This window comes from Amblyomma mixtum, chromosome 1 (genome assembly GCF_055824585.1).
Source record: "Amblyomma mixtum isolate Tamu chromosome 1, ASM5582458v1, whole genome shotgun sequence".
NCBI classification, from domain to species: Eukaryota; Metazoa; Arthropoda; class Arachnida; order Ixodida; family Ixodidae; genus Amblyomma; species Amblyomma mixtum.
In genome coordinates this window covers 294,249,075-294,263,124 of record NC_143012.1, presented here as the reverse complement: position 1 = coordinate 294,263,124, position 14,050 = coordinate 294,249,075, and the positions used below count along the sequence as shown (strand labels likewise).

At 45.8% G+C, this 14,050-nt stretch overlaps 1 protein-coding gene across 2 annotated transcripts in view; it reads left to right on the top strand.

Annotated features, from left to right (window-relative positions):
* CngA (Cyclic nucleotide-gated ion channel subunit A) overlaps positions 1-14,050 on the top strand; it is a 344,600-nt gene that overhangs the window by 147,449 nt on the left and 183,101 nt on the right. The gene's annotated exons all lie outside the window — the stretch shown is intronic.

Sequence of the window (14,050 nt, the reverse complement as noted above, 5' to 3'; positions counted from 1 at the left end):
GATTTAAATGAAGTAAAGCGAGTTTATATTAAATTTGCAAATGTTTTTTTGAACATTAGACGTCATGTGATGGCAAATATTCTTGCTATAAAAGATACGAAACTACTGCTGCTAGTGAATTAGCAGTGGTAAATTGTCGCTTCTCGGAGTCATAGAGTTTCTTACTATTACCTAGAGGGAAAGCTGGCAAGCCGTCTATGGGAGTTTGCATGGAGACCCCACGTGACCACCTCAGCCACCATGGGCGCTCAAAGCATCATGGGGCGGTGAGCTACTTGTTGCGGAACTGCAACTTTTGGCCAAAAAATAATAGAAAAATAAAGCTGTTTGATAACTACAAACGTCCTAACATTCAATATCTGGTCTAATGATTGCAACAAACGAGCAGAAAAGCATTTAAGTGCAAAGTTTGCCGAAAATAAGAGACGACTCGCTCTCCTATTGGCCAAGTAAAGAACGCTATAAAAACTAATATTTCGTTCTCAACAGGCGCGCTTTTAAAAGGAAATATGTTTTCAGAAAAAATGTTGTTGCTTAAACACTATAAGAGGTTTTTAATGGCATTTCAGAAAAGTGAAACCTTTTATTGGCGTCGTGTGTCGTCGCGTTTTCACTACTATGGGTTTTGCACACTGCGTTCGCGCGAAAGTCGTCTGCGCGCACACGAACAGCGTTTTTGGAATGAAACATCTTAGTAATACCACTCTGTGTTCCCGAAAAACTACGACTGTGCCGCAACAAGTAGCTCACCGCCCCATGATGCTTTGAGCGTCCATGTTGGCTGAAGTGCAGCGCCGCCAGCTTTCCCTCTAGGTAGTAGTAAGAAACTCTATGCTCGGAGTGAATGAATGCACCGCAGACGAAAGTGCCGGCGGCTTTTTCCGTTTCTTCGAGCATCTCTAAGCACTTTTTTTAGGCCCCGCCCATATGCGACATGTCGCAAAAGGCGACACCGGCAGAATACCACCCCTGGTCACGCGGGTCGTCACACTTCAAATGGAGCGAAGGAAGTCCAGCGCGCTGTTCAGCTAAGAAAAGTGGCTAATGAGGGAGGCTTCTACCATCTATGGGCTGTCCTAAAATGCACTACGCATTTCCTGCGATGCATTTCATGCACACATCTACTTTATACTACCATGTAGACTGGCATTTCTTCCTATTCCCTTTTTAGAGCGGGTGTGCCCGCGTTCTAGGAAAGCTCCATCAGACAACACAGAAAGGGCAGATTGAGACCGGATAGAAGAGAGGTGGTCTCTCCTGCACCACAGCTGTATCGCGGGTAGAGTGGGGAAGAGAAAGAGAGCAAGATAGAAACCAAAAGGACAAGCGCAGAGGTCAAGCCCATGGCCATCCACGATAAACATTTCCTTCTCGCCGTGTCCGCCGTGATCGGGCGCATGCCCGGAGGGGGGAGACCGTTCGTTCTGCTGACGTCGTTCTTTGTTGACGCTACGGATTTGCAGCGTCGCGCTGTGGACCATGCGTGCCCGAGACACTCACTGGTTTTGTATACTTGCAAATTGGGTGCAGACATTATTCCTTCTTTCAGACGGACCAGTGAGCATTGCCGCTGGAGATTGAGTGCCTTCCTGAGTGATCTCCTGAAGAAGACCGGTCTTCCGATCGAAACGTCGAGTCGAATAAATATGTTTCCTTTAATGAAGCGTATATATATATATATATATATATATATATATATATATATATATATATATATATATATATATATATATATATATATATATATATATATACAGGGTGTCCCAACTAACTTGGACCAAGATTTATATAAAAACTAAGTGTTCTTCAGAACTGAAATCGCGTGGATATTGTTAAGGTTTATCTAAAGTTACAGTACCATTTTTTCGCTCCTCCTATTTGAATAATTAGCCTAGATAAATGAATTAATTTTTAAATACAGCTTGAAACGTTCAGGCGTCAATAGGAAAGTTGTGGAGCTCCACAAATATCGTCCAACCCAGGCATTTACAACGACATAGACTTAGCGTGGCCGTTTTTATTCGGGAAAAACGATAGTCCGCGGACCGCTCTAGTTCTTCCGCATTCGAATTCCTTCGTCCTTCTCTTCATGGCTTCATCAACTTATGAGGGAATATACTTTTTTAGCTTTAAATCTGAGGCTTTTCGTCGTGGTCGGTGCACCTAGCCGAGAACTCCGCTGGATCTTGCAGTCTGCGTAGTCCTAGATATCAGCTGTTGCTCTCTGTTGAGGACAGGGCTGGTCAGTGTGTACACCCACTTCTAATGACCTCTCTATTTTTTTTTTTCAAATAACCATTAGCTCATGTCTTGTCCACTCCTCCGTGTGCCCTCCCGTAGCTCGTTATCTTCACACAAAACTGGTGTGCACAAGGAGTAGAACGAAGACTAATCTTGAGCACCTAAGAAGGCTGAGCGTCTCTTGCCCCACCTCAACAAAATTCTTCCTTCTAATTAAATACGTTTTCAGTGAAACGCTTGGTGACTTCATGTTAAAACTGGTGAAATTTTCTAAAATGTTTAAGCAAAAAAGATTTTATTCGTTTGGACAACTGAGAGGGATGTGCACTAGAATGACGCCGTGATTAAATGCGACAGGGCACGTTGTCACAAGAATTCAATGCTATCAATAACTGTTTTAAAGCCATTTCGACGGTGCTATAGCAAAAGGTTGTTAACATTCTTGAAAAAAAATTGGCAAGCAAGAAATGACGAAGCTGTGCGGCTGAACTTGCCGGTTCTGGCTAGTTGCTTTGCGTCCAAAGATTATAAAAAAGAAAACAATTGTCAGCTGGGAGGGAGAATGCAGCTGCAAAATTTGACAGTGCACTAATGCGGAAATGGCGCCGATGTAAGCGTCCCAAGGTCTTTGCGAAGGTAGTGGGTCAAGTCAGCAGCTGTTTGAACAATTCAGCATGATCGTATCAGTGCCTCGCGTATCAGAAATGCGCTAAATGTCTTAATCACCTCCTGTGACAGTGACCGGATGTTGATCTGTGCAGCAGAAGTGGTCTGTATCTCAATGAAAAAACCGGAAGCTTGGAGAGTGGTCGGACCTCACCTTCCATTGCGCGCTACTTCAAACGAATGGGGCTTCCGGTTCTGCAGAAAGGTGGGGTTACTGGCTCGTCGGTTCCGGTTCCCATGCGCCGCAGAACGGTGAGATGAGATGAATTAATGCTCGTGTGCAAACACCACACGCATCCGGCAATCTTCAAAGCGGCACTCGTGACACGACTGGCATAGCTTTCCCGCGGCGCATTGCAACGCACTCAGTGCATGCCGGTGCAAATTCCGTACCACTTCCGGTGCAGTCCTTGAACATGAGTGGTTGCGTGTGGCTGCTTCCCATAATGAGCAGCACTGAGCTACGAATGAATCAGGTTATTCGACTTTCATTACTACTTCAAGAACAGGACATTTCTTGCTTAATGTCAGTTACGCATTATTAATTTTCTCTGCCGCTCAACTTGCTCCTAAATGACACAAGCCAACAGCCCAGTCTGAAAAATTATCGCGCCCGTGTCGGGGGTTGTTGAGTTGTCCCCCGGTGTAATTCAAAGATGCTTTTTCTGTTTACCCGCAGTTTTAGTTGCGCAGTGCTTGGTGAAATAAACGATTTACCAGATCATTGCTCTTTGTGAAACTGTTGAACACACATCTGCTTTTCTACGTTTCCTCTCTACATCACACATAATGGTCTGTTATTTCAGCTGCTATGGTAACTACCTCCTCATTAACCATCAGTGCGCACTCTCTGTCTCCCAGCCATGCCTTCCGTAATGTCTCCAGCACAGAGTGCTGCCGTAGCTACGTGGGCGGGTAATTTACCAGAACCAATGTCGTATCGCGAACTGCAACGTGCAAACTGCGAGAAAGCACAGATGGAAAGCGCAGCGTCAAACGCTGAGGTTTCGGAGAAAACGAGCTTCGTTGTAGATTGCACAAGCGCTAATTGGCTTTGCGTCACTGTCGGTCCCAAGTGGCAAGGACAATATCGAACGCATTTCGTCCGAATCATTTACCCTTAGGAGTCCGTGCCAATGAACTCATCGAGTGCTTGTTGCTGGAATTCGGGAGCGTATGCAAGCGACGAAATAGAATTGTGACACGCAGGTTATGGCAAAAAAAAAGGGCTCCAAAGCTCGCATCAGTTGCTCAAAGCAGCGCGCATTCGTCTAGAAAAAGTAATGTGGCCGGATGACCGCTTCCCGGATGATTTATGGCCAGCTGTTCTGCAGACTCAAGGATTTTTTTCATTGGCTGATTTGGAAAAGAGAAGAAGGAGAAGGCGACGTTATTTAAGAGATACAACCGTTGCACCAATATTAGTTGCACTCTGAAGTTGTTACGCCTTGTTTTATGAAAGATTTGGACACCACGACAGCAAGCTCCCCGGCCGTATACTACGGCAGGAAACACCGGCTGTCATGGGGTGCCAATTACCTGTGCCCCGCCGAACGTCGCTGGGGCCAGGCACAAGTGGAAGGGGCGCGGCACTGTACCTGTCGGGTGGACCCTTAAATAAACGTCTACGAGAAGAGGCGATTTCGACCGAAGAGGGCCATGAAACTGACGGTACAGAGCCCTCATTACTTGAAAGCTGATCGCCGAGACTGAAGGCAAGGAGGTAGGGAGGCGGCACCGGGGCAGACAGTTGCCGCGGACGCTGTGGCTGCTGCCGGACCGGCGGCGACCCGTGATTGTCCCCGGTCACGCTACGCAGAGCCCGTCGAATGGTGTTCCACGGGTCTCTCCTGCGTCGCTTGTGAGGTGGCGGCGGCTCAGACTTGGAACCCGCCAGTCCGGGGCTCCGAGACGCCGTGACCTTTGCGTGCGCCTAAGGGTCGAGCCCCATCTACCTACGCCTAGTTGCGCTGCTCTTCACGCTTCCTCGAAATGCGTTTAAGGAATCACCGGTCACGACGTATAACCTTGTGCGGTTTATTTGCTCGGTCGCCTGTGCGCCCAAGAACATGCGTTGGTGCATGCGTGCTGCCTAGGGATGCATTCGCGCCTGTGAAACGAGGAAACCAGTATGTCACTACGAAGTATGTGAAGCCATCTCTGCAACCGTGTTATGTTTGGTTCCATTTAGCTTCGTAGAGTCAGTTTATTTTAGTTAGCTAAGTTGGCGGACCGGGGCTCCTCGGAAAGTTGGCCCCAGCAAGTATTCGTTCAGTGCAGTTAATCAAATTCGTGTTCCCTTATTCAACAATATAAGCGAACTCCTTTCGCTTTTATTCACCGCTGCGTTATCCGCCACCCCCTGTAATTTGAAGTGGTTTTATGTGAAGCGCCGTGGGTGTATTACGCACCAGATGTATTTCGTCATTTTGTTCTTCCTGATTTTCTTTGAGCAGTTTTTTGCAATTCAGAAGTGGTTTAAGTCAAGTTCAACAAGCAATTTAGACATATTACGTCCGTACGTTTCTTCGTAACATGTAACATGACTGAATTTCTTTTGCATCTCACGCCCTTTTCATTTTCCAAGTAAACCTTCGTGGTAGCACAGTGCAATCTTTTTTCGTGTTTATAACGGACATAATATATAAAAGTAATGTAGAGTTGTGCGCAGGAGGATAAACGTACGTTTTATTACTACTGAACGCAAATATACTAACTGAGATTGACACTTCCAGGAAGGCACAATTCTTCGGCCGAGTATTTATTTCTGGGACTACTGTCAGATGATCTCTTGCCGAATTTTGACCTTTGCTAAACAAGCATACTTGGTCCTAGTAGTAAGCGCGCCAGATTGTGTTAAGCTCAAACTGCCGCATTCGAGAAATGACTTGAATATGACGCTTGGGTACGGTTAGGTTCACTGTCCGCTGGAAACGAAGCTGCTCTTGGATTACTAAAGTGAAACCGGGCGCTTCGGAAGCGTCAAATCGACAGGAAACCAATGGAACAAACCAATGTGGGCTGTTTCTCAGTCAGCTCACGTTTTCGATTTGCCGCTTTGAGAGTCCCCTTATGACAACGACGCCCACTTTTTCGCTCTGTGACGAGTTGCTCATTGCTTAGCTACCTGTAAAGTCTCCCCACTCAACGCTTTCTTTTTGCTCTCCCGTCTGGCTATTTAAGGTCTTTTTTTCGTGCTGATCACGTTAGAGCCTGAAAATGGTAATGAACAAATGCTTTTAATGTAAGACAGCATTAGCTTAAGACGAAGGCATGGCCAGCGCACATTCGTGTTCTTCTTCTGCTGGGTTTCCTTTTTTTTACATCTCTTTTACCGTCGGTGCCTTTACACCATCTTTTCCCACCGCACTGCACGAGCGGAATTGCTTCCCATTCATAACGAAGACGGTTCTGCCTGCCTTGCAGACAAGCGTGCAAGAGACCTGGCGAGTGGAGCTCCATTATTCATTGCCCTTGGCCAGCAGTAAAGAAAGATAGCGGACGGCTCACAACGCCAGGCCCATCTGCTTATAGTGTTGCTCGGCTTCGGTGAGCGTCTTGCGTAGTTTAGCTCCAGAGACCGCAGCTTTCCGGTTCCGCTTTGTTTTTACCTTGGTAGTCTCCCCTCAACAGCACAAAGGGTTAATTTTTTATTTTGTCGGGCGTGGGGCATTTCATTCGTGTACAAAACAACACGTCTATATCACGCACCCTACAATGAAAATTTGGCCTTGTCTCGCGTGAGGCTTTATTTCTGTCGCGATTTTTACAATGTATGTAAGAGTTTCCTTTGTGTGATCCTACTACTTGGTTGGCTGTGTATAGTTATTTGAGTTTTCAGCCGAACGGGAACGGAAAAGATATTTAGACTGTTTCTGAAACATTCAATAGTTACATGCCTAGCAAGGTAATAGCTGTGCCATTTGAAACTATATTAATGAGTAAAAAGCGCCATTGCAGTTTCAAATAGAAGGCAAGCTATGCTATTCCCTCCTATATTGAATTTCGAAAGAACGATATGATTGCTGCTGCGGTAATAACTTTCGTCGGCGTATCATTACATATGCGTGTTCAGCTGCTTTAGAATAAGATATTGCTGAACAAATCTGTTGCAACTGAGCCGGTACCTTTACCGACATCGCAAGCAATATGCTGGGATAGCCCTCATGTTTTGCCGCCGAAGTGTATACGGTCAGGAGTGTTGGAAATTTTGTGTATGTTTGCTTTACAATTTTTATTCGCGTCAGCTGTGGCTTGTGTGTCCAGTTTATGCGACTTCATCCCGTTTTGGAGCTTTCTTTAACCCAATGATTACGTACATTGCGTGAAAATAAAAAAAGGCTATCAAAGGCATTAAGATTAAAAGCATTATCGTTCCGACCGTCATCTCATAGTAAAATGCTGTTCAATTTTGTGAATGAATTCAGAATGAATTCACAATGAATTTGATGTCCGTAACTATTACACCACGCTGCCATTTAACTTCCTGATCAAATATCAACATTTCTCCGGCACATAGAAACAAAAACACCATTTCTTTTCTCTTTTGGAGACATCCTGAACTCTATAAAGATTTTGCATAACAATGCATTTGTGGAACAAACGAAAGGAAAACATGCCCAGAGGACTCTGCGTACTGCGGCTGCTAGTGATGCAGACACCCTGATAATTTTAGCATTAACTCAATCTAGGGCACCAAATGCACTTGATGCCGGCCTGCCTGCCCGCCTGGAGCTTCCACGCGATGAAATAATTGATTGTTGTTACGCATGGCTGTTGGCCACGCTTGCTATGATATATGCTATGGCGCTGCTATAGGATGATTCCACTGTACGTTGCCTGTAGCAAAACATCCAGTGTGAGAGAAACGTCCAGACGCTGCGGTGTACGATTTTGTTGGGTGTGCTGGGTAATGCACATTAACGAGTACTGACTTAGCCACGCCGTGTAGTAACGCCAACCGCCTATCACACTAGAGATGTTCGATTTCGATTGAGTTTAATGAACTGAAGTTCCTGTGTGGAAAATATTAGAAGTTGTTTTACCCGACATGGTAGCTGAGTGTCTCTGGCGTACAGCTGTTGATCCCAAGGTCGCCGGTGTGATTCCGGCCGCAACAATGATATTTTAATGGAGGTAAGTTAGTATGTTTTGTACGCAGTGCTGTTGTCTGATTCATTTTCTGCCAAGTCATTTTGATGTTCGTTTAGTCATTCTTCGTCTGGCGTCTCCCGCCTCTGCCCTACAAAAGGAGAGGAGGACAGTTGGCATGTGACAGGTGGAGGGACGAAAATCCCTCGAAACAACGCCTGGCAGGTGGAGGCTTCACACGGGTGCCTACGCCGCCGACGCCACGGACCGTTTTCGAGTTTATGGCTATTCTAACGCTACCGCATTCAAAAAAAGTCTGTCTTGCTACCCAATCAGCTGAGATTCGTTATAGCGGATTGAGTGAGCATGGCCCCTTTTACTTCCTGGCCTTGGTGTGAAGAGGCTTGCCAGACGGCGCTGAAAGAATTGTTTTCCCTGTTAATTCAGATCGCGAAATGTTTTGTCCATGTCTCTGTCTTCACATCTTTCTCTCTCTCTTTCTCTCCATTAATTCCTTTTTCTTGAAGCGCGATTAAGTTGTCCACCGGAAGTTAGACAGCTACCGTTTTTTTCTTTTCGCCATAACCGCCTAATCGTGCTCTGAGAGGATGAAGCCCAAGCTCTGGTGCTGATGTTCGTGATCCGTTGGTAGAGGCACTGTTACATTGAAATTCATCTAGTGAAAAATAGGGCTCTTTGGCGAAGCGCTTGCCTCCTGTATAGGTGTAAAAAAGTTCAAGAGGTCAAGTTGGAGTGCATGATATCGAAGTAGTAATCACACATATGGCACTAGTTCTGTCCGCAACCTTTTTCAGCTAGTACAATAAAAATGGGTGAAATGCAACCTAAATGCTCGCGGAAGTACAGAAAGGTCACTGCGCGCACTGTGGAATGCATATTAGCGCAGCCGAGGGCGCGTGTTCGTAAGTCTCTAACATCATGACTCGGACGCCGTGATAGATATTTTGGCGGATACAGTTAAAGCAAAGTGTCTGTTACTCAGCCTGTATGCAATGAAGAGTTTAGGACTTTGTTCAAGGAGATACGTACAACTACCTTCACATGTGTTCTGCCATGCGATTACAAAAAATATGCACAGCTTTGGCTTTCAGCTGCAATGCTTGCTCACTCAAAGGATGTGTATTTACTCTCTCTTTCGAAGTCTCCTCTAAGTTAGGGAAATTCACTTAGATTCATTAGAATTGGGGCGTCATTGTAAACATACCTCGACATCAGCAGATCTTGCCATACGATTCTAACTCACCACACTCCCTGGCAAAGAGTATTTCACTGCATCATGTTGTCTTTAGAAGGTTGCCCACAGCGAGAATTATTTACAAATAATTTTTTTCTTATCCGTGTAATTCTTCTCACTTGTTTGCCAGCTGAGTCGTTATCCCCTGTGTGAGAGCTATTAAGCGACTTCCATATTAAGACGCACACTTTCAAGTCTCCTTTGAGGGTCTTGGCAGTTACATCTAAACATTAAGCTCGCCAGTTAGGACCTGACGACTACTAATCAAAGAGTTCTCAGCCGAGCTATCCAAGCGCGCCGCCCGGCCGCTCGTAAGATGCTGTGAACAGTGGCGAAGGGAGAGCAATGAAGCGGTCAGCACCGAAGAGAGCTCGGTTAGATTCTCGTGCGCCGAGGTTCTCCGGGAGGTCCGGATGCGGCTCTGAGCCGCAGTGAATGTGACGGGGTCGGTCCATTGGGGCATTCGTCAAACCGGTGGTCCGTGCAGGCGGGGACTTAAGACCGGCTTCTCCACTCGACAGAGGCTTGGCGGGCGAGCTACCGCATGTGGAGAAGACAGAGGAGCGAGAGAGAGAGAGAGAGAATATCCGTTTCCCTCGGTTCTATTCGCTTCCTTGCCAAGGGTATGCAATGCTACAGAAGTATTTTTTAGTTACTGAGATGACGTAGTGAAGTTCACTGCCAACATAGTTCGTTACCGGTGGGCACGTTGACTAATCTACTACCGGCAACTTCAATTGACCGGCGACTGGCGTCGGAAACTCGCAAGCACTTATTTAGTGTAGAGAGTGATGTTCAGTTTGCGAGAGCCGGCTTGAGTGCTGCCGAACGAATCTTACGTAGCACTGCGCGGCTTCGATGAAGAGCGACGCGTCGGCCGCTCCTCAGAGACCCTCTTATCAGTGTCCGACCACTTGGGAGCATAATCCAGGGCTTCATTTCCAACGCCAAGGGACTCATTGAGTCCTATTCGTCACGCTGCGGCTCCCACGGTTTCAGGCAATGCTGTTCGAGTCGCCGAAGGAGTTGTCACATCGCCCGTGCACTCCTGGGCACCTTCTCACTAAAACAGCGCAGCCTCACAGAATTTCCTAACTGCGCCGTCTATCGAGGTGTGAGATTTATGGTATTCGTCGCATGTAGCGATGCCCTGTGCGGGCATGAAAGAGCTATCGCTTTGGCTTTCGAGCCATTATCTAACCTGCTTAGCCACTCTAGGGAGATCGCAGGAACCCTTGAGTGACTTGCCAAAGCTAACTAAGCTTCAGCCCTCGGAGCTCGAACGCTACATGTTGACGCCGCGTGTGGCTTCCTTTCCTAAATTCTGCATTGATTTAATCAGTTACGGTTCTGCAGTCCTCTCGCCTGTTCATGACTTGTGTGGATGCTGGCTAGAAAGAAGCAGCCTAAAAGGACGATGCGCAGGCCAGATGAATTTCTTGCTCGCAATGACGCATCATATTGTGGCATTTTTCTCGAACATTTCGTAAATTTCACTTTATCGACATTTAAAAAAAATCAAATAGAGACAGAGGAAATGACCAATCCCGTAGACAATGCACCTGAAAGCAGCACTCATCCGGCAAAGACTGTATCTGACTGTTATGGTCTTGTGATACTATGGTAGGCTGCATGCTCTGCTTCCTTAATGGATTGGTATAATTACAAGGAAGCAGCTGAGGCTTAGATTTCAATATGTAAATGTCAACGGGAAAGCCAGAAACATGGCAAGTGAATAGGAGTTAACGCCAATCTACTCAGAGACAGGAGCGAAGAGGGATCGAACACGTTGATAATTTTGCGCCCTGTCGCGCGTTACCACAGTGTGGGTAAAGTTGTCTATTCCTTCGACCAAACGTGGCCTGGAAACAAGGAATTCCTTTTTTTCCTTTTCGCTAAAGACCGTAAGCGAACACACTCGCGCACTCACAATAAGGGTAGCGGGCATGCGCTGGCAAGAACAGCGACAGTGCCGACAGGCACAGGCTAGTTGTAAAAGCAATTTTCTCTGATGTTGTTAGTCCTCGAGCACGCACCGTGAGTAACTGAAACATCGATCGAGTTTCCTCGAGTCTCACTGGGATGCCGGTTAGACTATCGAAGAGGCAGCATACGACTGAGGTCACGTTGTTGCTGCGCTTGCCATTGAGGCGAACACTTGGAAAAGATTTTACTCGGTCCAGTTCGCTGTCTCCTGCGCATGCGGTTCGTGGCGACTTTTCGATGCGGTGGATTTAAGGCGACGGTCTAATTAACGGGACGACTGTCTACGCCAACCTCTGCACTTTTCGAGCCGGCAGCCGGCATCTGTGAACGATACAGGCCGCAGCCAGTACTTTAACGTTTCTTGTTATGTTGGCGCTCTTATATTGATTTAATATTTGTAACGCTATTAGTAGGCACCAATATACTTGTCGACCTCGCAACAATCAAAGATAACAGGATTTGCTGGCGGACTTAAAGCACACTACGTACCTCGTCTCCTTGGTTTTCTGAAGCTTCCAGAGTAGATAGTTCGTACTAATTAAATTAAGTGACCCGAGAACGCAATCTCTCGGGTGCAGAGGTGAAATGCGCTTGTCTTATGTGTATTTACAGATATACGCCGGGTCGCTTTTACATCTTTCGACATTTTTCCTTTAAAAACCGGTTGAGATATATCGGTGGGATCTCTGCAGGAGATTGTTCTGCAAAGGGAATATTATGTACAGTCGTGAAAAATATGAGCGGGGAACACAGTTGGAGCATTCATTTATTGATTACTCCGTTATTATTTGTGACAAGCGCAGTTTTTCTCTCTCTTTAACTAGTTTTCGTCTGCGCCTACAATATCCCAATATCGTTGTGCAATTTAGTAGAGAAATAACCAAGAAATTTGCAATTTTCTGCGTGAAGTTTGTTCCCTCTCATATTTTTCACGACTGTACTCAATAGGGCGCGAGACGATTAATTAACTAACATTAACTGATCAACTTTTCAAATTTTCGACTTCGAAGGACAGTCCAGTTTTAAAATTTTGTAAATCGGCGTTAGGGTTCAATAACAGTGAAAATGGAAAATGAACATTTGATAACTCGTTAACTTGGCTTACTCGCGTTGCACACTCATAAACCTGCGTCACACGAATTTTTAATGCTGCGAATACACAGTTTGTATATTTTATGAAGTAAAGGAAGTTAATGTGATTTCGGCGCCTCTTCCACATTCAGCGATGCCATTGTACAAATCGGCTACGCGGGAAAGCGAACTCAGCGAGCTTTCAAAAGCGTGTTTTCGGTGTTTAAACTAAAAGTTTAGATAAAATATCAGTAAGTTTCAGTTAACTAATCGTCCTTCAAGTAATCTCTATCACGGATATGATGATCGCCTTTCTGTACAATCTACATGCACATCCTGCAACAACGTAACTCACAAAAATCTATATTAATTCATCAATATCTCCGGGTATTTGCATGCGATGGATCAACAAGACTGATATCAAGGTTGGTATGCGTCAGGATCCTCTCGGAAGGCAAAGAAAATTTTAAAGAAAAAGAGCAGCAGTTGCTATAATTATCGTGTACTGCCGAGAGTTTCTGGTGTTCAAACTCATTATACGTAAAGGACGAACTCGAAAAAGTAAAAACTACAATTGAAATTGAAACTAAAATTTCAATTCCACTGGGGGAAAGCCATTTCTTTCTTTTTTTTTTTAAGTAGTGCGTACGATATTAAGGCGGGGTTTCAAAACGAAGCTCTCTGGCACCGTGCACATTTCTGCTTTGCAACTCTCGAGAAGATCGATGATGGCACTATTAACGCTCTAGCTCCCAAAAATAGGCCTCGGAAGAGGATGACCCTGCGCCCTTAGGACGGGTGATGATCCGTTGTCCTGTCTTCCGAGCCATTTTCTGGCGTCGGTCGAAACAAAGAACGCTACTTCCACGAGTCAAAACACCAGGCCGCACGCGATTAAACACAGAAGCAGCCCAAGCCTCGCGAGTAGCGGTAATGGCAGCACTTCTCGTCTTGACGATAACGGCGTATCGTTGGTCGGGTTCGCGTCTAACAAAAGCACGGGCGAAAACAATGACCGATACCGAGCTCGTTGCGCGGAGCAGCGGAGGTTAACCGCTTGTTCCGTGGATGGTAAACATGGGATAATAGCCCTGCCCGACAGCCTCTCTCTGTTCTTTATTTCTGGTATTTTTGTTTGGTGCTGCATGTGCAGTTATGCATATACTGTCTGTGTGTGCAAATGCTTGCCTTCTATCACGTGGTAATAATTTGTACGCGCCTCAATTAACTGCATTACCTCCATTAGCGATAAGCTGCTTCTTCCTCTTAGCTCCCGCCAACCTCAGCGCGAAGACAACTTCTTTGTACGATGCAGGCGGGCTTCGGTCGCTGCGTGCAAGTAACCGATTGCCTGGTGAGTAGCTTGCTGTGAACTTATGTCGCTTAGAGAAAGCACGATTGCCGCCTCTCAAGGTGAACTAATGGAAGTGCAAAATTGCTTAAACCTTGCACCTCTCTGTTTTTATTTACGTTTTTTCCGGCTGCTTCTCAAGACCCAAAACACAGTTCTCTGTCTTATGCCGGAAATCTTTCGTCTTCCCCTTTGTATATTTCATAAATATACCAATCAGTTTCAATACGTTACGCTTGAACCGGAGATTATAACTTTGGTCATGGCGCAGTGAAGTTTTCCCACAACTGAAATATTACTGCATATGTGAAACGCGGATATATCAACATCTAAGTTGCTCATTCCTGGCTAACGAACCCAAAAAAGAGGAAGACGGCAGAGGATAGATG